Here is a 22,966-nt window from a genome sequence, read left to right as displayed (position 1 = left end):
CCCAGAAATAAAGCCCTGCAGATACAGTCAACTAATATAGCAGAGAGCCAAGGACAGCCAAAGAGGAAAGGGTATTCTCTTTGACAAATGGTGTTGAGAAAACAGAATAAACATGCAGAAATATGAAATTGGACTCCTTTCTTACCCCACTCACACAAAAAAACAAAATGGATCAAAGACTTAAATATAAGACCTGATACCATAAAACTCCTCAAAGAAAATAGAGAAGCTCCTCAACATTGATCTGGGCAATGATTTTCTGGAAATGATACCAAAAGCACAAACAACAATAGCAAAATCAACAAATTGGACTGCCTCAATCTTAACAGCTCTGTACAGCAAAAGAAACAATCAACAAAATGAAAATGCAACCTACAAAATGAGAGAAAATATTTGCAAACCAAATATCAGGTTAATATTCAAAATATATAAAGAGCTCATGTATCTCAATAACAAAAATAAACAAACAAGCCAACTACAAAATGGGCAGATGAAATAAGCAGATAATTTTTTCTAAAGTCATCCAAATGAACATCAGGTACATACATGAGAAGATGTTCAACATCACTAATCATCGGGAAATGCAAATAAAAACTAGAATGACATATCACCTCACACCTGTTAGAGGGCAACTATCAAGAGGACAAAAAGTAACACATGTCACTGAGAATATGGAACAAAGGAAACACTTGTACTCTACTGATGGAAACATTAATTGGTTCAGCCACTATGGAAACCAAAATTGAGGTTCCTCAAAATATCAAAAATAGTTCTATTATATAATCCAACAGTTACACTTCTAAAGAAATGAGAACAGGATATTGAAGTAATATATGCACCCTCGTGTTTATTGCAACATTATTCACAATATCCAAAGGTATGAGAAAAACCTAAGTATCCATCAATGGAAGAATAAATAAAGCTGTAATAAAAATGAAATAATTTTGTATATTAAATTAATTGTTTTTTTTAATGTTGAACCACCCTTTCATTCCCAAATAAGCACTGCTTGGTCCTGATGTATTATTCTTTCACTTTGAAGTTAAATTCAATTTGAAAATAGTTTATGTAGCATTTGTATCTGTGTTGATAGGTTTGGCGATTTTTATCTTTGGCTGTCTGTAGTTAAGTAGCATCTAAGTTAATCCTTAATTATCACTACTCCTAGGTTCACACCCATGTGCAAACCTTTACCCTTGAATGTGGGCTGGATTTAATGACTTACATACAAATGAGTAGAATACATCACCTGAGATGGGATGCCATCTTCAAAATTATAAAGACTATGGATTCCACTTTGTATATGCTCTCTCACTTTTTCTCAGATTATTTGCTGTCAAGTAAAGCAGTTATCATGTTATAATAGAGTTCTATGAAGAGGCCCATGTGGCAAGAGACTGAGGGCTGCCAAAAACCACATGAGTAGGTTTAGAAAGAGACCTCCCCCAACCTTCAAATGAGAATACAGCCCCAAGCTTTCCACAGTGGCAGTATTGCAGCCAGTGAGGTTTATCTGAGGTGAGATATTGCTAATTGAGAATACAGCCCCAGCTGACAGTTTTCTCTGCAACTTCATAGACCTTGAGCTAAAGTCAACCCAGCTAAGCCACACCCAGATTTTTGACCCACAGAAACCATAACATAATAAATATTTGTTGTTTTAAGCCACAACAAATGATTTTGTTATGCAATTAATATGTAATTAATACATTGTCTTTGCGACATTTCTATATTATGGTTATTCTATTTCATAAAATGTATTGAGTAGTTATCTTATTCTATCATGTGAATTATTCTCACAAAATAGAAATTATCCATTCCTTGAAAGTTGTATATAAGTTCTAGTTTGAGTGTGAAAAGATAGATCTTTAACTACTTGCAATTTTATTTTATTTTATTTTATTTTTATTATTGTTTAAAGATTTTATTTATTTACTCATGAGAGACACAGAGAGAGCGAGAGAGAGAGGCAGAGACACTGGCAGAGGGAGAAGCAGGCTCCCCACGCAGGTAACCGGATATGGGACTCAATCCCTGGACCGAGATCACACCCTGAGCCAAAGGCAGACGCTCAACCTCTGAGCTACCCAGGCGTTCAGCAATTTTATTTTATTGGCCAAATTTACTGATTTATCTTTCCCTAAGAGTGCCTCTTTCATTCAGATATTTGATATAGAGAGTTCATAGTACTGTGTTATAACTTTTAAACTCTTCTGTACATGTTATTTTAATGGAAAAAAATAAACCAAAATAGTAATGAACTTCTAAGTGGTAATGTTATGTGTTTTCTAATTTTAAAATAAAAAATACCATTTAAGAATCAAGATATAAAAATATAACAGAGCTTATAAGCATCTATATGTGTGTATATATATTTGTTTATATATAGAGAAAAAGTTATTAGTGACTCGGCACAAGTATATTCATTAGAAAAATGAGGGGAAATGTCACAAACCTGTAAGGTAGGAAGTGAATGAAAAGAATTGGAAACAGCATATACTACTATTTTCCTGAGAGGAAGGGGGGAAAGTTAGAATCTTACATAAAAAGTAAACTAAAGACAGGAAAAGTAATTTTATGTTTTGTTTTTAAAGAACAGGAACTTGAAGATGTTTATAGGTTAAAGGTAAGGAAAATTTTAATTTAGGAAGATTGTGGCAACAAGAAGGAAAAGAAATAATTGATGCATTAAGGACTGCAAAGCTTTCAATACTACTAAGTAAAGGGAGAGAAGGCAAATAATAAACACTTGTTTAGGGGATCCCTGGGTGGCGCAGCGGTTTGGCGCCTTCCTTTGGCCCAGGGTGCGGTCCTGGAGACCTGGGATCGAATCCCACGTCGGGCTCCCAATGCATGGAGCCTGCTTCTCCCTCTACCTATGTCTCTGCCTCTCTCTCTCTCTCTCTCTCTGTGACTATCATAAATAAATAAAAATTTTTAAAAACACTTGTTTATAAACTATTTATTGAGTATTTAGTGCCTTTCTGGAGAGCTATGTCCAATAAAACCCAGTAATTCCTAGTTCTAATTTACTATCTCATGGTAAATTAACTCTTTTCTCCTTCTGCTGTGACAATTTGTACTTTTACAACTTGATGGCTATGTTATTTTCTTCTCTGTGTTCTTTTAAGGAAAGGCATTTGTCAATGTGCCTTTTTTTTTTTTTTTGAGGCCGTAAGCAATTTGGCAGTAAGCTACCTTCAACACTCACCTGGTACACAACAACCCAATCCCAGAAAGCAGTGAACCTTCTTCCTCCTTCCTTCAGTGTCCCTGATTGCCTGCCCATGGATCACACAATGTTCTTGGGCCTCCTGGGCAGCATTTCAGGCCCACCTCCTGGCTCCCAATCCACCTGGATGGAAAATAAATATTTATAGAAAATGTCAAAGTAACAATGCAAATTCTGCCCTCAGTGTTCCATAAGGGAACTTGATGATTTGTGCTCATAAATTTGATTGCTTTGCAAGGTAAGCTGGACTTACAAAGCTTTTCTTCATGATTAAGAAGGCAAGAATTCCAAGACACATAAGAAAAATCAGTGGGCTGATTTCCAATCAGAATGTTAAATTTCTGAATTTCCAATCAGATATGCTAAAGACTCCACATCATACAAGTTTAAGTAAATGGAGCAGTCATCTATAACCAATACACATCCCAATAACCCTCACCCTCAAATCCCACTGTGCATTTTTAGAGTGCTGGGAGATGCTTATTCCCAGGTAGCACTGCCCGAGAAATTTCAGATGAGAAAAAAACATGAACTTAGATTTAGGGAAAGCCAACCCAGAGCTTTCAGCACCCTCACTGGCTTAGTCTAAGGCTTTTGAGGTTCACCTCTTTCAGGACCTCCAGTGATAGCACCACAAGCTTCCATCAATCCTGCATCCTAAGTCAGCTCCAGATGTCATTTTCAAAGCCTCAAGAGCTAGGGAGGACCTTTCAGTAATGGAACTATGTGTCCCATTTACTGTAACTCTGAAGTAGAAGCAGTACCTAGAGGAACCCACAGCAGAAAGGCACTAGAGTAAGACCATCTAAGAAAATATAAACATCAAAAAGATCATGAAGTTTCTAAAGTTTCTTGGCAGTTTCTAAAATTGGTATTTTTACCATGCCTTCTTTAAGCATTGCCCTAAGCCACCCAAACTACTCATGTCCCTATGTTCATTTCATTTGTGTCTGTGAGGTTGATTTGTGCCACTTGGTCAAACATATGCTCCTGTTGCACTATGATTAGATTTTTCTATATTACTTGCCTTCCTAAGTGCATCAAAGGTCCACTCTTCCTTTTTGTTTCCTCTCACATTACACAAAATTCTGATATGTACACTATTTGTGCCAAGACTTTTGATATAAAACTTAGTAGATTTCATTCAGGTAGTGGGACAGAGAGGCAATCAAACAGAAGCTTTTCTAGGCCTCAGTAGCCTGTGTATGGTGTCAAATGTAATTTCATTGCTTAAGTCTGCTAAGATACAGTCCAAAAAATATTAATAAATAGACATACTGTTATAATAGTGCTTCTTCTCCTGTTATTTGGGAAATAAATTAAATACTTTAACTCTGGAAATGCCTTAACCTTTACAGTTCTGCCAGGAACCATAAGACAATAATTTTTCACAAATAATCTCTTCTTCCTTTGGTATGGCTGCTCCTACTGTGTAAGTGCTGTGCATCCTCCTGTCTTTGCCTGCACCCTGTCAGCATTTGACAAATGTTCTTTGAATGACTGATAGGCATGTCCATTGCATGCTGTCTCCTGATATGAAGGCTCATTGGAACACAGAAATGTTCTTGCTACTAAAGGGTTCAATAATCATGCAGCAACTCATCTCTTGAGTATTAAATATACAAAGTTCTCTTCATCCAAGCTACTGATTCTCTCCAGTTATTCAACAATGAGGGTCTTGTATTCCATCCTTGGAGCACTGGCCTTTTGTCTTAGTTCCTCAGGTAAGACAGAAATCTTTCATTCCAGAGATATGAAGATATAAATGAAAGAGCATACAAGGTCTTCCAAGAGTTTGAAAATAAATTAGGCAGGTGCAGATCATAACACACAATGAAGAATGTGAGAGGAGAGCATTGGCCCTCACAGGAATGGAGGGTTAACACCAATGACAAATTAATAAGGTGGTCCCTTCAGTGATTTTGTTATTTTAAATTCTAATTTGAGGACTTTTGTTTGATCCAAAATGGTGAGAGGATGTTCACATAACACAGGAAACTTGAATTGAAACAATGGAAAGTGAGTGGTGAATGGAATGGCCAAGGGTGTAGAGGAGGCTGCCCCATCATAATCTGTGGTTCATAGAACTCTGATCACCAATCTAGGTAAGGGCCTCAGTGGAAATTACTCTGTGTGTGATGGGAATTAAAATTCCATCTTAACACTTACCCAAATGACCAATTATACAGGCATATTTATTGAATAATCAATCTAACCTTCCCAAGTTAATTTTTAAATCCACAGTACTATATAATAAACTATATTAATCATTGGATTTACAACAGGGATTTATATTATTATCTGTGGACTTATCTATCTTTTCTGATGCACCTACTACCTCAGAGCACATTTTAATAGCTTGCAATTCAAGACTGCCCTTATAGTTATTTTTTATGTATTCATAACGAGATATAATTCACTCTTTTAAAGTGTACCATTTCAGTGGTTTCCTACATATTCAAAAAGTTGTGCAGCCATCATCACTATCTAATTCCAGAACATTTCATCACCCCATAAGGAAACTCCATGTTCATTAGCAGTCATTCCTCATCCTCCCCTCCCCTCAGATCCTGGCAGCTACTAATCTACTTTCTGTCTCTATCAATTTATCTATTCTGGATATTTAATATAATTATACAATATGTGACCAATAAAGTCTGTTTTCTTTCATTTGGCATGTTTTTCAAAGTTCATCTGTGTTGTAGCATGCATCAATGCTTAATTTCTTTCCATTGATGAATGGTATTCAACTGAATGGATACACTACCTTTTATTCATCCATTCATCGGTTAATGGACATTTGGATCCTTTCTACTTTGGAGCTATTATGAATGATGCTACTATGAGATTTATATCCAAGTGTTTGTGTGGACATATTTTCAGCTCTCTTGGGTATAAAACTTGGAATACAATTGCTGTATTATATAATAATTATGTTTAACTTTCTGTCTTTCTTCTAGTGGATCGTCTTTCCTCCTTTATCGTATATTAGTTGAGCATAAAGTTCAGGGTCCACTTCTGGGTTCTCTGTTCTGTTCCATTGATCTATATGTCTGTTTTTGTGCCAGTACCACACTGTCTTGATGAACACAGCTTTGTAGTACAACCTGAAATCTGGCATTGTGATGCCCCCAGATATGGTTTTCTTTTTTTAAAATTCCCCTGGCTGTTTGGGGTCTTTTCTGATTCCACACAAATCTTAAAATAATTTGTTCTAAGTCTCTGAAGAAAGTCCATGGTATTTTGATAGGGATTGCATTATACGTGTAAATTGCCCTGGGTAACATTGACATTTTCACAATATTAATTCTGCCAATCCATGAGCATGGAATATTTTTCCATCTCTTTGTGTCTTCCTCAATTTCTTTCAGAAGTGTTCTATAGTTTTTAGGGTATATTTTGAGAACCATTTGAATGGTAAATGGTTCTCCAACCTTTTATTTTCAGGTTGTAGGTGTCCTTCTGTCTAAAATGAGTCTCTTGTAGACAGCAAATAGATGGGTCCTGTTTTTTTATCCAGTCTGAAACTCTGCGCCTTTTGATGGGGTCATTAAGCCCATTCACGTTCAGAGTTACTTGAACTTCTTCTTAAAGGGGAGTTTTAAGAGTCCCCCTTAAAATTTCTTGCAGAGCTGGTTTGGAGGTCACATATTCTTTCAGTTCCTGCCTGTCTCGGAAGCTCTTTATCTCTCCTTCCATTTTGAATGAGAGCCTTGCTGGATAAAGTATTCTTGGTTGCATGTTCTTCTCATTTAGGACCCTGAATATATCCTGCCAGCCCTTTCTGGCCTGCCAGGTCTCTGTGGAGAGGTCTGCTGTTACCCTAATATTCCTCCCCATGAAAGTCAGGGACTTCTTGTCTCTTGCTGCTTTAAGGATCTTCTCTTTATCTTTGGAATTTGCAAGCTTCACTATTAGATGTCGAGGTGTTGAACGGTTTTTATTGATTTTAGGGGGGGATCTCTCTATTTCCTGGATCTGAATGCCTGTTTCCCTTCCCAGATTGGGAAAGTTTTCAGCTAGGATTTGTTCAAATACATATTCTGGCCCTCTGTCCCTTTCGGCGCCCTCGGGAACCCCAATTAAACGTAGGTTTTTCTTCCTTAGAGTGTCATTTATTTGCCTTAATCTGTCTTCATGGTTCTTTAATTGTTTATCTCTTTTTTCCTCAGTTTCCCTCTTTGCCATTAACTTGTCTTCTATGTCACTCACTCGTTCTTCCACCTCGTTAACCCTCGTCGTTAGGACTTCTAGTTTGGATTGCATCTCATTCAATTGATTTTTAATTTCTGCCTGATTGGATCTAAATTCTGCAGTCATGAAGTCTCGTGAGGCCTTAATGCTTTTTTCTAGAGCCACCAGTAGCTGTAGAATAGTGCTTCTGAATTGGCTTTCTGACATTGAAGTGTAATCCAGATTTTGTAACTCTGTGGGAGAGAGGGCTGTTTCTGATTCTTTCTTTTGAGGTGAGGTTTTCCTTCTAGTCATTTTGCTCAGTGCAGAGTGGCCAAAAACAAGTTGTATTGGAACACGGGGGAGTATCACTGGTCCGTCTAGCTGGTCTTCTGGGGGAGGGGCCTGTTGCGCTGATTTTCAGGTGTTAGCACTTGGGGGAGCTGCTCTGCCCCTGCCTGCTGCCGGGCTCAGCGGGGGTTGTTTACCCAGTGGGGCCCCAGGAGGAACAGTCGCAGTTGCTATGGCAACTCTGGAAGCCTGGATTCAGCCTCCGCAGGAACTACGGGGCTCGGGGCTCTCGGCTCTCCGTCCGCAGGGCCTGGAGGCTCCGGGGCGGGGCCGCTGATCTGCTCAGCTCGGGGCAGGAGCGTCCTTGCTGTCCTGGGCCCTCCCGGCCTCTGCCTGTCCCGGGGGAGGCCGGATCCTGGGCTGTGTCCCGGCGCCCTGTGCCCGGGGCCTGCGCTGTGGGATTCGCGCTCCCGCCCCGCAGCTCCCTCCCTGGAGCCGCTCCCTAACTTTCTAAAGAATTGTCAATTTCCCACAGCTTCATTTACAATCTCGCCAGCTGTGCATGAAGGTCCAATTTCTCCACATCCCCACCAACATTTGCTATTGTCTTTTTTGTTATTATCATCCTAGTTGCTGAAGCAATATCTCATTGTAGTTTAATTTGCATTTAATTTGCAACTTAATGATGTTGATCATCTTTTCATGTTTTATTGGCCATTTTCATATCTTCTTTGTAGAGATGTCTGTTCAAATCCTTTACTCATTTTTTATTTTTTTTTAAGATTTTATTTATTTATTCATGAGAGACACAGAGAGAGAGGCAGAGACATAGGCAGAGGGAGAAGCAGGCTCCCTGCAAGGAGCCCGATGCAGGACTCAATCTGGGACTCCAGGATCACACCTGGATCTGAAGACAGACCCTCAACTGCTGAGCCACTCAGGTGTCCCCTTTACTCATTTTTAAATTAGGTTGTCTTTTATTATTGTGACTGGACACTAAACCTTTATCAGAATGGGTTTGGAAATATTCTCTTCCATTCTGTGAGGGCTTTTTAAAACATTATACTGTAAATGCTTGCTGTACTAGTGAGTATGTTTTCAGGTTCAAGCTACAAACAACTCAGATTCAACCAGCTTGAATAATAAAGAAAATATAACACATAAGTCCAAAGAACAATCCTGAAATTGGCTAACGCGGCAGATCATCCACACCGTCAATGTTGGAAAAAAGTCAAATTTATCTTTAACTAGCTTTTCCTATGGTCTCAAGATAGCTGTCACTGCTCTAGACATCATATCCAGATCCACTACATTATATCAGAGTGAAAGGAGGACATTTCTTCTTATACTGACAAAGGAATACTTTGTCAGAAATGAATTGCATACCGACCCCCAAACTAATCACCAGCAAAGAAATAGAGAGCACCATCACTGGCTTAAACTAATACAGATTTATGCCTAGGATATCTAGAATGGTAGACAACCAAACCTTAGGATTCTGGCTACAAGAACATATATTAGGATTTTGATGCCTAGGCACATATATCTATACACTATTGTTTAGTTTTGTCATCTTACTTTAAAATTTATATAAATGAAATGATATACTATGTACATTTTATATCTGACTTACTTTACTCCATACAACATGCATGAAATTCAACTGTGTTGCTGTGTACAATTGTAGTTTATTAGTTTTTATTCCTATATAGTTTTCCATTGTTGTAATATGCCACAGTATATTTATTCATTTTATCATTGATGAACATGTAGATTGTTTCTAGGATTTGGCTGCTATAAATACTATTACTGCTATGAATTTTTGCTAAATGATTCCTGTTGTATATCTGAACACATATTTATCAGGTATATACCTAGAAACTAAAGTTTTGTCATAGAACATGTGTATCATCAACTTTAGGAAAGAACGCCAAATAGTTTCCCAAGCAGTTGAGCAAATTTACATTATCTTCAGCAGTGAAAAACAGCTTTTATTGGTCCACCTCTTCACTAATAGTTTATCTGATCAAGGTGCTAAATTATAGCCACTTCAGCAGATGTATGGTAGTAACTAAATGTACATTACATTCAAATTCCTATATTAGTAATAAGATTGAAAATATTTTCATTTGTCACTTTGGCAATTTTAATATCAATTTTCAGAGTGCCTTTCAAATATTTTGTCTATTATCCCATTGAATTGTTATTTTCTCAGCAATCTGCAGGATTTCACTATAAACTATGTCTTGCAAATATCTTCTGATCTATGGCTTGCCTTTTTACCTCCTTTACACCTCATTTTATAAAAAGAGATTTTTAATATCAAAACAGTCCAATTCATCAGACTTTGTTTTAATTTAGGTTTTTTGTATTTCTTTCTCACCTAAAGGTCATAAAGATATTCTCCGAACATCTTCTTCAAAATGATTTCTTTATCTTCCAAAGTTTAATTATTTTGCCTGTCAAATTTAAATTGTAAATCTCCACCTTGTATTGATTTTCATGAAATTGGGGTCAAAATTTATTCTTAAATTTGTTTTTACCTTGTATGTAGCTAATTGACCAATAACTCTTCTTGGAAAAGAATTTTTTTTTCTCAATGACTTACAGTGTCCTTTTGTCATAAATCTAGTGTATATCTTAGGGGATCTACTTTGTTCCATTGTTTTACTTGTCTCTTTTAGCAAAAATAATACACTATTCTAATTAATGACAGTTTATGATGTCTACATATATGATAAAGATATCTACATTTTCTTTTTTCAAAGAGTGTTTTGAATATTCTTGCCATTTCAATTTCCCATATAAATTTTATAATAATATATTCAAGTACACCTACATACATATTCAGTGAGAATTTTTATTAAGATTGCAGTGAATCTTGAGATCCATTCGGAAAGCTGACATCATTACAAAACTAAATCTTCCTAGAGCTTTGTAATACTTTGAAATCAGAAAGTGGAATGCCTCCAGCTTTGTTTGTCTTTCCCAAAGTTGATTTGGCTGTTCAAAGTCTTTTGAGGATCCATATGAGCAAAAATAATTGACATAAAGACTAAAAAAGAGAAAAGAAAAGGAAAAAAATCAATGAAACCAAAAGCTGGTTCTTTGAAAATATAAACAAAATGGATAAGCCCTTGTCTAGACTCATCAAGAAAAAAAATGAGAAAGGATCCAAATAATAAAATTAGACACTAAAGAGGCAATTTAATAACTGACATCACAGAAATACAAAGGATTATAAGAGAATACTATGAAAAAATACATGCCAAGAAATTGTACAACTTAGAAGAAATTGATATATTCCTTAAATTGCGATCTTTGATAAAGCAGCAGAAAGAGAAATTAAGAAACAACCTCATTTACAATTGCACCAAAAAGAATAAAATATCTAGGAATAAACTTAACCAAGGAGATGAAAGATCTGTATTCTGAAAACTATAAAACATTGATGAAAGAAATTGAAGACTACACAAACAAATGGAAAGATATTCTGTGCTTATGGGATTGGAATTAATATTATTAAAATATCCATACTACCCAAGGTAATCCACAGATTTAATGCAATCCATATCAAAATACCAACAGCATTTTTCACAGAACTAGAAAAACTAATCCTAAAATGTGCGTGGAACCACAAAACAACCCAAATAGTCAAAGCAATCTTGAGAAAGAAAAACAAAACTAGAGATATTATAGTTCTAGATTTCAATATATACCTCAAAGCTGTAGTAATCAAAACAGTATGGTACTGGCATAAAAATAGGTGAATAGAACAAAATAGAGAGTCCAAAAATAAACTTACACTTATATGGTCCATTAATTTGTGACAAAAGATACATGAATATACAACAGGGAAAAGACAGTCTCATCGATAAATGATGCTAAGAAAACTGGACAACTACACACAAAAGAATGAAACTAACACATTCTGACACCACACACAAGAATAAACTCAAAAGAGATTAAGGACCTAAATGTGAAACCTGAAATCATAAAAATCCTACAAAGGAACACAGGCAGTAATTTCTTTCACATCAGCCAGAGCAACATTTTTCTATATATGTTTCCTAAAACCAGGAAAGCAAAAGTAAAAATAAACTATTGAGACTGCATCAAAATGAAAAGCTTTTGCACGGTTAAGGAAACTATCAACAAAATAAAAAGGCAACCTATTGAATAAGAGAAGACATTTGCAAATGATATATTGATAAGGGGTTAATATGCAAAATATATAAAGAACTTATATAACTCAACATCAAAAAGACAAATAATCCACTTAAAAATGGGCAGAGGACCTGAATAGACATTTTTCCAAAGAAGACATACAAATGGCCAACAGACACATGAAAAGATGCTCAATAGCACTAATCATCAGGGAAATGCGAATCAAAACCACAATGAGATATCAACTTATCCCTGTCAAAATTGGTAAAATAAAAAAGATAAGAAATAACAAGTCTTGGCAAGGTTATGGAAAAAAGGAACCTTCATAAACTGTTGGTAGAAATGAAAATTGGTAGACTCACTGTGGAAAACAGTATGTCGGGTCCTTCAAAAATTAAAAATAGAATTACTATATGATCTAGTAATTCCACTACTGGGTATTTACCCAAAGAAAATGAAAACATTAATTTGAAAAAGATACGCACTCCTATATTTACTATAGCATTCCTTATAATAGCGAAGATATGGAAGCAGACTAAGGGCCCTTCAATAGATGAATGGACAAACAAGATCTCTCTCTCTCTCTCTCTCTCTCTCACACACACACACACACACACACACACAAAATATTACACAGCTATAAAAAAGGATGAATCTTTCCATTTGCAACAACATGGATGGACCTAAGGTTATTATGCCAAATGAAATAAGTTATGCTCAACTAATATACGATAAAGGAGGAAAGACGATCCACTGGAAGACAGTCTCTTCCATAAATGGTGCTGGGAAAATTGGACATCCACATGCAGAAGAATGAAACTGGACCACTCTCTTGCACCATACACAAAGATAAACTCAAAATAGATGAAAGATCTAAAGATTCCATCAAAATCCCAGAGAAGAACTCAGGCAACACCCTTTTTGAACTTGGCCACAGTAACCGGAGAAGGACAAACAGTGTATGTTCTCATTCATTTGGGGAATATGAATAATAGCGAAAGGGAATATAAGGGAAGGGAGAAGAAATGTGTGAGAAATATCAGAAAGGGAGACAGAACATAAAGACTTCTAACTCTGGGAAATGAACTAGGGGTGGTGGAGGGGGAGGAGGGTGGGGGGTGGGGGTGAATGGGTGACGGGCACTGAGGGGTACACTTTACGGGATGAGCACTGGGTGTTATTCTGTATGTTGGTAAATTGAACACAAATAAAAATTAATTTATAAAAAAAAGAAATAAGTTAGACTGAGAAAGATAAATATCATATAATTTAATTCATATTTGGAATTTAAAAATAAAACAAATGAATAAACAAATAAAAAGTAGAATTAATTCTACAAATACAAAATAGAAACTGATGATTGCCAGAGAGAAGGGGAATAGGAGGATGGACAAAATGGATGAAGAAAAGTGGAAGCTACAGGTTTCCCGTTATGGAAAGAACAAGTCATGGTAATAAAAGGCACAGCATAGGGAATGGTCAAGGATATTGTAATAGCATTGCATAGTGACAGATGATAGCTACACCTGAGGTTAGCATAACATAATGTATAGAGATATTGCATCTCTATGCTGTACATCTGAAACTAATGTAACATTGTGTGTCGACTGTCCTCAAAACAATTTTTAAAAAGAAAACAGAAGTATTTCAAGTAAACAAGCTCACTTTGTATCCAAGGAATTAAAAAGAAAAACAAACTAAGGCCAAAGTCAGCTGAAGGAAAGAAATAACAAAAATTAAAGTGGAAATAAATTAAATACAGACCAGAAGAAAATTGAAAAGATCACTGAAATCAAGAGCTGTTTTCCTGAAAATATAAAATATACAAATCTTTATAAGCTACCTAAAGAGAAGGAAAGTGAGGGGATTCGAATAAATAAAATAAAAAATGAAAGAGTAGACATTACAACTGATACCACAAAAATACTTGAATTATAAGAGACTACTATGAATAATTATATGCAAATAAATTGGATAATTTAGAAAAAATGGATAAATTTCTAGAAACATAGACTGAATCAGGAAGAAATAGAAAGCCTGAACAGATCAATAATGAATAAAAAGATTGAATTAATAATCAAAAAAACTTTTTAAAAGATTTTATTTATTTATTTGAGAGAGAGAGAGAGCGAGAGAAGGAGCACAGGGAGGGACAGAAGGAGAAGCAGACTTCCCACTGAGCAAGGAGCCTGACATGGGGCTTGATCCCAGAATTCCAGGATCATGACCTGAGCCACAGGCAGACATTTAACTGACTGATCCACCCAAGTGCCCCAATCAAAAGTCTTCTTACACAAAGAACCCCAGGACCAAATGGTTTCATTGGTGGGTTCTACCAAATATTTAAAGAAAAATTAACACCAATTTTTCCCAAATGCCAAAAAAAAATTGAAGAGGAGAGAAAACTCCCAGGCTCATTTTATCTGGCCAGAATATATGCTGACATGAAAGCCAGATAGAGGACACTACTAAAAATAATAAAGCCACAGACCAATACTCCCAAAGAAACATTCTCAACAAAATATTAACAAACTTAATTAAACAACATATTCAAAATACGATATACCATGAACAAGCAGGATTTATCCCTAAAATGCAAAGATGGTTCAACATATCCACATCAACAAGTGTAATACAGTAAATTAATACAATGAAAGACAAAAATTATATGATACTCTCAATTGGTGCAGAAAATCATTTTATAAAGTACAACATCTACTAATGATTTTTAAAAACCCTCCAAAATGTTGTTTAGAAGGAACATACCTCAACATAATATAGGCTACATATGACAAACTCACAACAAACCATACTCAACTATAAAAGGTTGAAAGCTTTTCCTCTAAGATCAGGAACAAAAAAGACTTTCCATTCCCACCACTCTTATCCAATATAGTCCTGGAAATCCTATCCTATCTAAAGCAATTAGGCAAGACTAAGAAATAAAAGGCATCCAAATTGGAATAGATTAAGTAAAAGTGTCATTCTTTACAGATGATTTAATCATATATAATGAAACCTAACTCAGCCAAAAATCTATTGGAATTAATCAATGAATTTTTAAGGATTCAGGATATAAACATACAGAAATCAATTTCATCTCTATATAATAACAACTAAATATCAGAAGAAATAAAGAAAATGATCTCACTCACAATACCATAAAAAAAACAAGATCATATAAGTTGGGTTCAAAATGATGGCATAGGGAGACCCTGAATTCACTCCATCCCAAGGATACAACAAATATACAACCATATATGGACAAATTTCCTCTGAAAAAGACCATGAAACTAGAGGAATAGAGCATCCACAACCAAAAACAAGAGGCATGAAGATGGGTAGGACAGGCAGAGACTCCATCTTGCCAAGCAAGCCCCTCCCCAGGCATAGTGATCCACAATTAGGGGGGAATCACTAAAATATGGAAATTTTCCCTGAGAAGTAAGGGATGTGTGTTCCATATCAGGCATCACAACCCTTAAATGTTTCACAAGCCCTCTAAACACTGGGTTTTGAACACCAATGGAGATTATGTCCAGGAAAACCACAGAACTGTGGGGAATAAGAACCCACTCTTAAAGAGCTTGATGGCAGACTTGCTCACCCTGAGACTCAGTCCAAAAATTCCAATTTGAAAAGAGGCCATATGTGAAGAAAACCTACTTATTAATCTTAAAATACCTGCCAAAAAGGCAGGCAACCATTGGGACTTTTCCAGAGATTGAGACACAAGCAGTGCTATATTTGTGACTTCATTCTATCTTGCTAAGTTTGGCACTGGCATGTGACATTTTGAAACTATCTTGCTAACCTTTTAGAGACAGCGGGCATGCCCAACTAAGAACCCCCATCAATCCCTGTAGAACAACTCTACATAACATTTGGGTCAGGCAACAGCTCAGCCAGCCCAGTGTCCCAGCACAGCCATGTGTCACAGTCAAGCAGGCACCAGCCCAGACAATTCCCACAGTGCAGCCATGTGTGGCAGCCACACCCACCCTTCCACCACATACATATCCCACCACAGCAGACAGGTGTGTGCACCCCACACAGGAGACACCCTTTGAGCATACAACTCCAGCAGTCAGAGGGGATTGCATTCCAGGGCTCCACATGACCTCTCCTACAAAAAACTACTCCTCAGGACTGGGAAAGGTACTTAATTTACCTAATAAATAGAAACAAACACAGAGTCAGGCAAACTGAGGAGACAGAGAAATATATTCCAAATGATAGAACTAAACACCAAAAAGGAGGGGAAAAAGCAGCAATAAAACAAAGACGACAAATTTATTTGGCAAAGACTTGAAAGTAATGGTAATAATGATACTCGATGAACTCAGGAGAAGAATGGATAAATACAGTGAGATTGTCAACAAAGAGATTAAAAATAAAAGAAAGTTTCAAGTAGAAGTTACAGAGATAAAGAATACAAGAAGTGAACTAAAAAATAGACTAGGGGATTCAATAACAGTCTGGGTGAAGCTGAAAATCCAATCGTTAGCTAGAAGACAAGCAATAGAATTCATCCAGACAGAGCAGTAGAATGGAAATAAATTAATGAAAATAACTTGAGACCTTTGGAAAATCAAGTGTAATAACATTTGCATTATAAGGGACGAGATAGAGAAGAAAGGGCAAGAAAACTTATATGAAGAAATAGTGGCTGAAAAGTTCCCTAATCCGAGGAAAGAAACATAATACAGATTTCAAGAAATTTCTAAATAAAATGAACCCGAAGAGAACACACTAAGACACGTTATAATTAAAATGGTAAAAGTTGAAGTTAGAAAAAAAAGAATATTAAAAGCAGCAACTTATTATATACAAAGGAAACCTCATAAGGCTATAAGCAAACTTTTCAGTTGAAACTTTGTAAGCCAGAAGAAAGTGGCACAACCATTCACAGTGCTGGAGGAAAAAAGTTCCAACCAAGGGTTCCCTACATTGCAAGTTTATAATTGAAAGATAGATAAAGAATTCTACAGACAAGCAAAAACTAAAGGGGTCCATCACCACTAAATCAGACTTGAAAGAAGTGTTAAAGATTCTTCTGTAAGTGGAAAGAAAAAAGTCATAATGAGAAGAAAATTATGAATGGAAAAAACTTCACTGGTAAAAGTAAATATATAGTAAAAGCATAAATCAATCACTTATAAACTAGTATGAATATTAAAAGACAAAAGTAGTAATCAATAACATCTACAATAATTACTTAAGGGACACACAAAATGAAAAGGTGTAAAATGTGACATCATATACACAAAACATGGAGGAGGTAGTAAAAATGTAGTTCTTTCAGAATATACTTGAACTTAAGCAAACACCAACTTTAAATAGAATGATGTGTACACATAGGATGTTATATGAGAACCTCATGGTAACCACAAACCAAAAACCTATAATAGGTAAGAAAAAATAAAGCAAAAGGAAATCAAACATAACACTAAAATGTCATCAAGTGACAAATGAAAAAGAGCAACAAAAGAAGAAAGGAAAAGAGAACTACAAAACACCACAAAATAATTAATAAAATGACAATAAGTGCATACCTATAATGATCACTTTAAATGTAAATGGACTAAATGCTCCAATCAAAAGACATAAGATGTCGAAATGGATTTTTAAGAAATTCATCTATATGCTGCCTAGAAGACTCCCTTCAGACTGAAAGATACATACAGACTAAAAGGAAGGGCTGAAAAACTTTCTACAGCAGTCTTCCCTGATCCAGCAAGTGAACAGAATTTTCATTCCAACATTCAAGCATATTTAAAACTGATTATTGGAAGATTTATTTTCCTTCCTACATATGTTCGTCAGAATATTCCATTAGTAGAAAGAATTTAAAAAACTTTATTATTCTTCAAAGTAAATCATCATGTTTAAGTGGCATGCTTGAGATTTACTCCTCCTACTTCTTTCTGTCTATTTCTACCACCTTTCCAGGACAGTAAGAACGTTTTTTCATTGTATGCTCCAGTGTCCATAAATATAGCAAGCATATTATCTCTGTGCTCTAATTATTTATGAAATGGGTGAATCAAACATAGCATACTTCATCATCAAATACTTGCTAAAAGCCTAAGTGTTTAATTCTTTTATGTATAGTAGACAGAAATAATACCTTAAAATGTATTCTATAAATTCATTGCAGCAACTTATATAAATTTTAGATATCAGTCCACTGGAAAAGTGCATATGTAAATTAGATTACTTGAGTTTCTGAAGAGTTCTTTTAAGACAACATTAGGCTTTTAACTATAATTCCAAATTCAATATAAACAATTTAAAATTGCTTTGGAGACTTTCTTCTGGTTTCTGGTTTATCGTCTTAGAACCACACCTCCATCATTTTCATAGCAAGAGAAAAGCTGAACAAAACCAGCAACTCTTCTTAGATCCCTCAGAGAACTGAAGTCACAGGGCAAACAGCAGTTCCCAAAATTAGACAGATAAACAGGTGGATACAAAGAGTGTCAAAATTTACCAGAGCAGAACCCCTGATGCAACATCTATGAGAATCAATACCAGAGTAATTAACAAATTATAGAAAGTTCAATATAAATTTGAGAGTTAAAACTCCAGGGATTAAAAAAAAAAAAAACAGGCTTAGTGGTGCTCTCACACTACTGTGAATTTTACCTTCCAGAGCACTAACAGGTTTCCACAATGATTACTGGAAAGAAAATCCTTTTGTATTTCCAGGGGAAGGAAGCAAAATTAGTCACTTTGAAATATACCTGGAGCAATTTGTTCTCAACAAAGCCTGCCCCCAAAAGAAACTATTTTACTAGAACCTAACCAACTGGGGGTTTACCAGGGTCTCAGTGACCAGGTGAAAGTGAAACACCCAACTCTAACCTGATCTAGCCTTCCATGCAGGGGAAAGAAAGTACCAAACTCCAGTCTCCTCCAGACTTTTTGTCTCACCTAAGTGGGGGTGAGGAGGTGAGCGGGACTGAGAAAAAAATTGTGAAGGCCATAGCCCTTTAAAGGGACACAGGTTCACTAAAAGACTGATAACTAATCATTGGACTCTAAAATTATTTCTTTGCCCCCACTCCAAAATACTACAATGGGGGAATACAACTGAAAGAACCACATGTGGGGGAGGGGCAAGATGGCGGAAGAGCAGGGTCCCCAAATCACCTGTCCCCACCAAATTACCTAGATAACCTTCAAACCATCCTGAAAATTTACGAATTCGGCCTGAGATGTAAAGAGAGACCAGCTGGAATGCTACAGTGAGAAAAGTCCGCGCTTCTATCGAGGTAGGAAGACGGGGAAAAAGAAATAAAGGAACAAAAGGCCTCCGAGGGGGAGGGGCCCCGCGAGGAGCCGGGCTGAGGCCGGGGCGAGTGTCCCCAGGACAGGAGAGCCCCGTCCCGGAGGAGCAGGAGCTGCACCAACCTTCCCGGGCGGGCGGAAAGGGGCTCGCAGGGAGTTGGAGCAGGACCCAGGAGGGCGGGGATGCCCTCGGGCTCCCGGGGACACTAACAGACACCTGCGAGCGCAGGAGAGTGCGCCGAGCTCCCTAAGGGCTGCAGCGCGCACGGCGGGGCCGGAGCAGCTCGGAGGGGCTCGGGCGGCGGCTCCGCGGAGGGGGCTGCGGGGCGGGAGCGCAAATCCAACAACACAGGCCCCGGAGCACAGGGCGCCGGGACACAGCCCAGGATCCGGCCTCCCCCCGGGACAGGCAGAGGCCGGGAGGGCCCAGGACAGCGAGGACGCTCCTGCCCCGAGCTGAGCAGATCAGCGGCCCCGCCCCGGAGCCTCCAGGCCCTGCGGACAGAGAGCCGAGAGCCCCGAGCCCCGAGCCCGTAGTTCCTGCGGAGGCTGAATCCAGGCTTCCAGAGCTGCCATAGCAACTGCAACTGTTCCTCCTGAGACCTCACGGGGTAAACAACCCCCGCTGAGCCCTGCAGCAGGCAGGGGCAGAGCAGCTCCCCCAAGTGCTGACACCTGAAAATCAGCGCAACAGGCCCCTCCCCCAGAAGACCAGCTAGACGGACCAGTGATACTCCCCCGTGTTCCAATACAACTTGTTTTTGGCCACTCTGCACTGAGCAAAATGACTAGAAGGAAAACCTCACCTCAAAAGAAAGAATCAGAAACAGCCCTCTCTCCCACAGAGTTACAAAATCTGGATTACACTTCAATGTCAGAAAGCCAATTCAGAAGCACTATTCTACAGCTACTGGTGGCTCTAGAAAAAAGCATTAAGGCCTCACGAGACTTCATGACTGCAGAATTTAGATCCAATCAGGCAGAAATTAAAAATCAATTGAATGAGATGCAATCCAAACTAGAAGTCCTAACGACGAGGGTTAACGAGGTGGAAGAACGAGTGAGTGACATAGAAGACAAGTTAATGGCAAAGAGGGAAACTGAGGAAAAAAGAGATAAACAATTAAAGAACCATGAAGACAGATTAAGGCAAATAAATGACACTCTAAGGAAGAAAAACCTACGTTTAATTGGGGTTCCCGAGGGCGCCGAAAGGGACAGAGGGCCAGAATATGTATTTGAACAAATCCTAGCTGAAAACTTTCCCAATCTGGGAAGGGAAACAGGCATTCAGATCCAGGAAATAGAGAGATCCCCCCCTAAAATCAATAAAAACCGTTCAACACCTCGACATCTAATAGTGAAGCTTGCAAATTCCAAAGATAAAGAGAAGATCCTTAAAGCAGCAAGAGACAAGAAGTCCCTGACTTTCATGGGGAGGAATATTAGGGTAACAGCAGACCTCTCCACAGAGACCTGGCAGGCCAGAAAGGGCTGGCAGGATATATTCAGGGTCCTAAATGAGAAGAACATGCAACCAAGAATACTTTATCCAGCAAGGCTCTCATTCAAAATGGAAGGAGAGATAAAGAGCTTCCGAGACAGGCAGGAACTGAAAGAATATGTGACCTCCAAACCAGCTCTGCAAGAAATTTTAAGGGGGACTCTTAAAACTCCCCTTTAAGAAGAAGTTCAAGTAACTCTGAACGTGAATGGGCTTAATGACCCCATCAAAAGGCGCAGAGTTTCAGACTGGATAAAAAAACAGGACCCATCTATTTGCTGTCTACAAGAGACTCATTTTAGACAGAAGGACACCTACAACCTGAAAATAAAAGGTTGGAGAACCATTTACCATTCAAATGGTTCTCAAAATATACCCTAAAAACTACAGAACACTTCTGAAAGAAATTGAGGAAGACACAAAGAGATGGAAAAATATTCCATGCTCATGGATTGGCAGAATTAATATTGTGAAAATGTCAATGTTACCCAGGGCAATTTACACGTTTAATGCAATCCCTATCAAAATACCATGGACTTTCTTCAGAGACTTAGAACAAATTATTTTAAGATTTGTGTGGAATCAGAAAAGACCCCAAACAGCCAGGGGAATTTTAAAAAAAGAAAACCATATCTGGGGGCATCACAATGCCAGATTTCAGGTTGTACTACAAAGCTGTGTTCATCAAGACAGTGTGGTACTGGCACAAAAACAGACATATAGATCTGTCTATAAACAATCTACAAATTCAATAAAATCTTTATGAAAATTGCAATGTAATTTTTTTTAGAAATAGAAAAAAACAAAAAAATAGAAAAAACAACACTAAAACATTGTTCAAGGAAATATTTATAACAAAGATTAAAATTTTAAGAATTTAAAAATGTAAGAAGGAAAAAAAAGAAGAAGAAATTCCTAAAATTCATATGGAACCACAAAAGTCTCTGAATAGCTGAAACAGTTTTGAGAAAGAACAAAGATAGACATATCACTTTTCCTGATTTCAAAATATATTACAAAGAATCCATTCTTGATTTAAAAAAAAAACCTCAACAAGTAGGGATTGAGGGAATATACTTTAACATCGTAAAGTCCATATATGAAAAACCAACAGCTAATATCATTCTCAATAAGTAAAAACTGAGAGCTTTTCCTCTGTGGTCAGGTACAAAACAAGGGATGTTCACTCTTAACCATTGTTATTTAACATAGTGCTAGAAGTCTTAGTCTTAGCAATCAGACCACAAAAAGAAATAAAAGACAAGCAAATCGGCAAGGAAGAAGTCAAACTTCCACAATTCACGGATGACATAATACTCTATGTAGAAAAGCTGACTAGGGGTGTCTGGGTGGGTCAGCCAGTTAAGCGGCCAATTCTTTTTTTTGCTCAGGTCATGATCTCGAGGTCGTGAGATCAAGCCCAGCATGGGGCTCCACACTCAGTGCAGTATCCTTGAGATTCTCTCTCTCTGTGTCTCCCTCTGTCCCTCCCCTGGCATTCTCTCAATAGATGATAGATAGATGAGATAGATGATAGATAGATAGATAGATTATAGATAGATAGATAGATAGATAGATAGATAGATAGATAGATGATAGATAATAGATAGATAAATAGGTAGATAAAATATTTTTAAAAAACAGAAGAAAACCAAAATATGGCTAGAACTGATATATGAATTCCACAAAGTCTCAGGATATAAAATCAACATACAGGAATCTGTTGCATGTCTATGCACCAATAATGAAGTAGCAGAAAGAGAAATCAAGGAATTGATCCCATTTATAATTGCACCAAAAACCATAAGATACTTAGTAATAAACCTAACCAAAGTGGTAAAATATCATACTCTGAAAACTATAGAACATGAATGAGAGAAATTGATGATGACACAAAGAAATGAAAAAACATTTCATGCTCATGGAGTAGAAAATCAAATATTCTTCAAATATCTATGCTTCCCAAAGCAGTCTATACATTTTAATGCAATCACTATCAAAATACCACCAGCAATTTTCACGGAGGTGGAACAAACAATCCCAAAGTTGTATGGAACCACAAAAGACCTTGAATAGTCAAAGCAATCTCAAAAAAGAAAAGCAAAGCTGGAGGCATCACAATTCCAGACTTCAAGTTATATCACAAAACCATAGTCGTCAAGACATTATGGCACTGGAACATAGATTAATGGAACAGAATAGAAAATCCAGAAATAGACCCACAATTCTAAGGTCAATTAACCTTGACAAAGTAGGAAATAATATCCTAAGGATAAAGGTCTCTTCAACAAATGGTGTTGGGAAAA

This window comes from Nyctereutes procyonoides, unplaced genomic scaffold, assembly GCF_905146905.1.
Source record: "Nyctereutes procyonoides isolate TBG_1078 unplaced genomic scaffold, NYPRO_anot_genome, whole genome shotgun sequence".
Classification (NCBI taxonomy): Eukaryota; Metazoa; Chordata; class Mammalia; order Carnivora; family Canidae; genus Nyctereutes; species Nyctereutes procyonoides.
The sequence above is the reverse complement of the archived record's forward strand: the minus strand, read 5'-3'. Positions refer to the sequence as shown.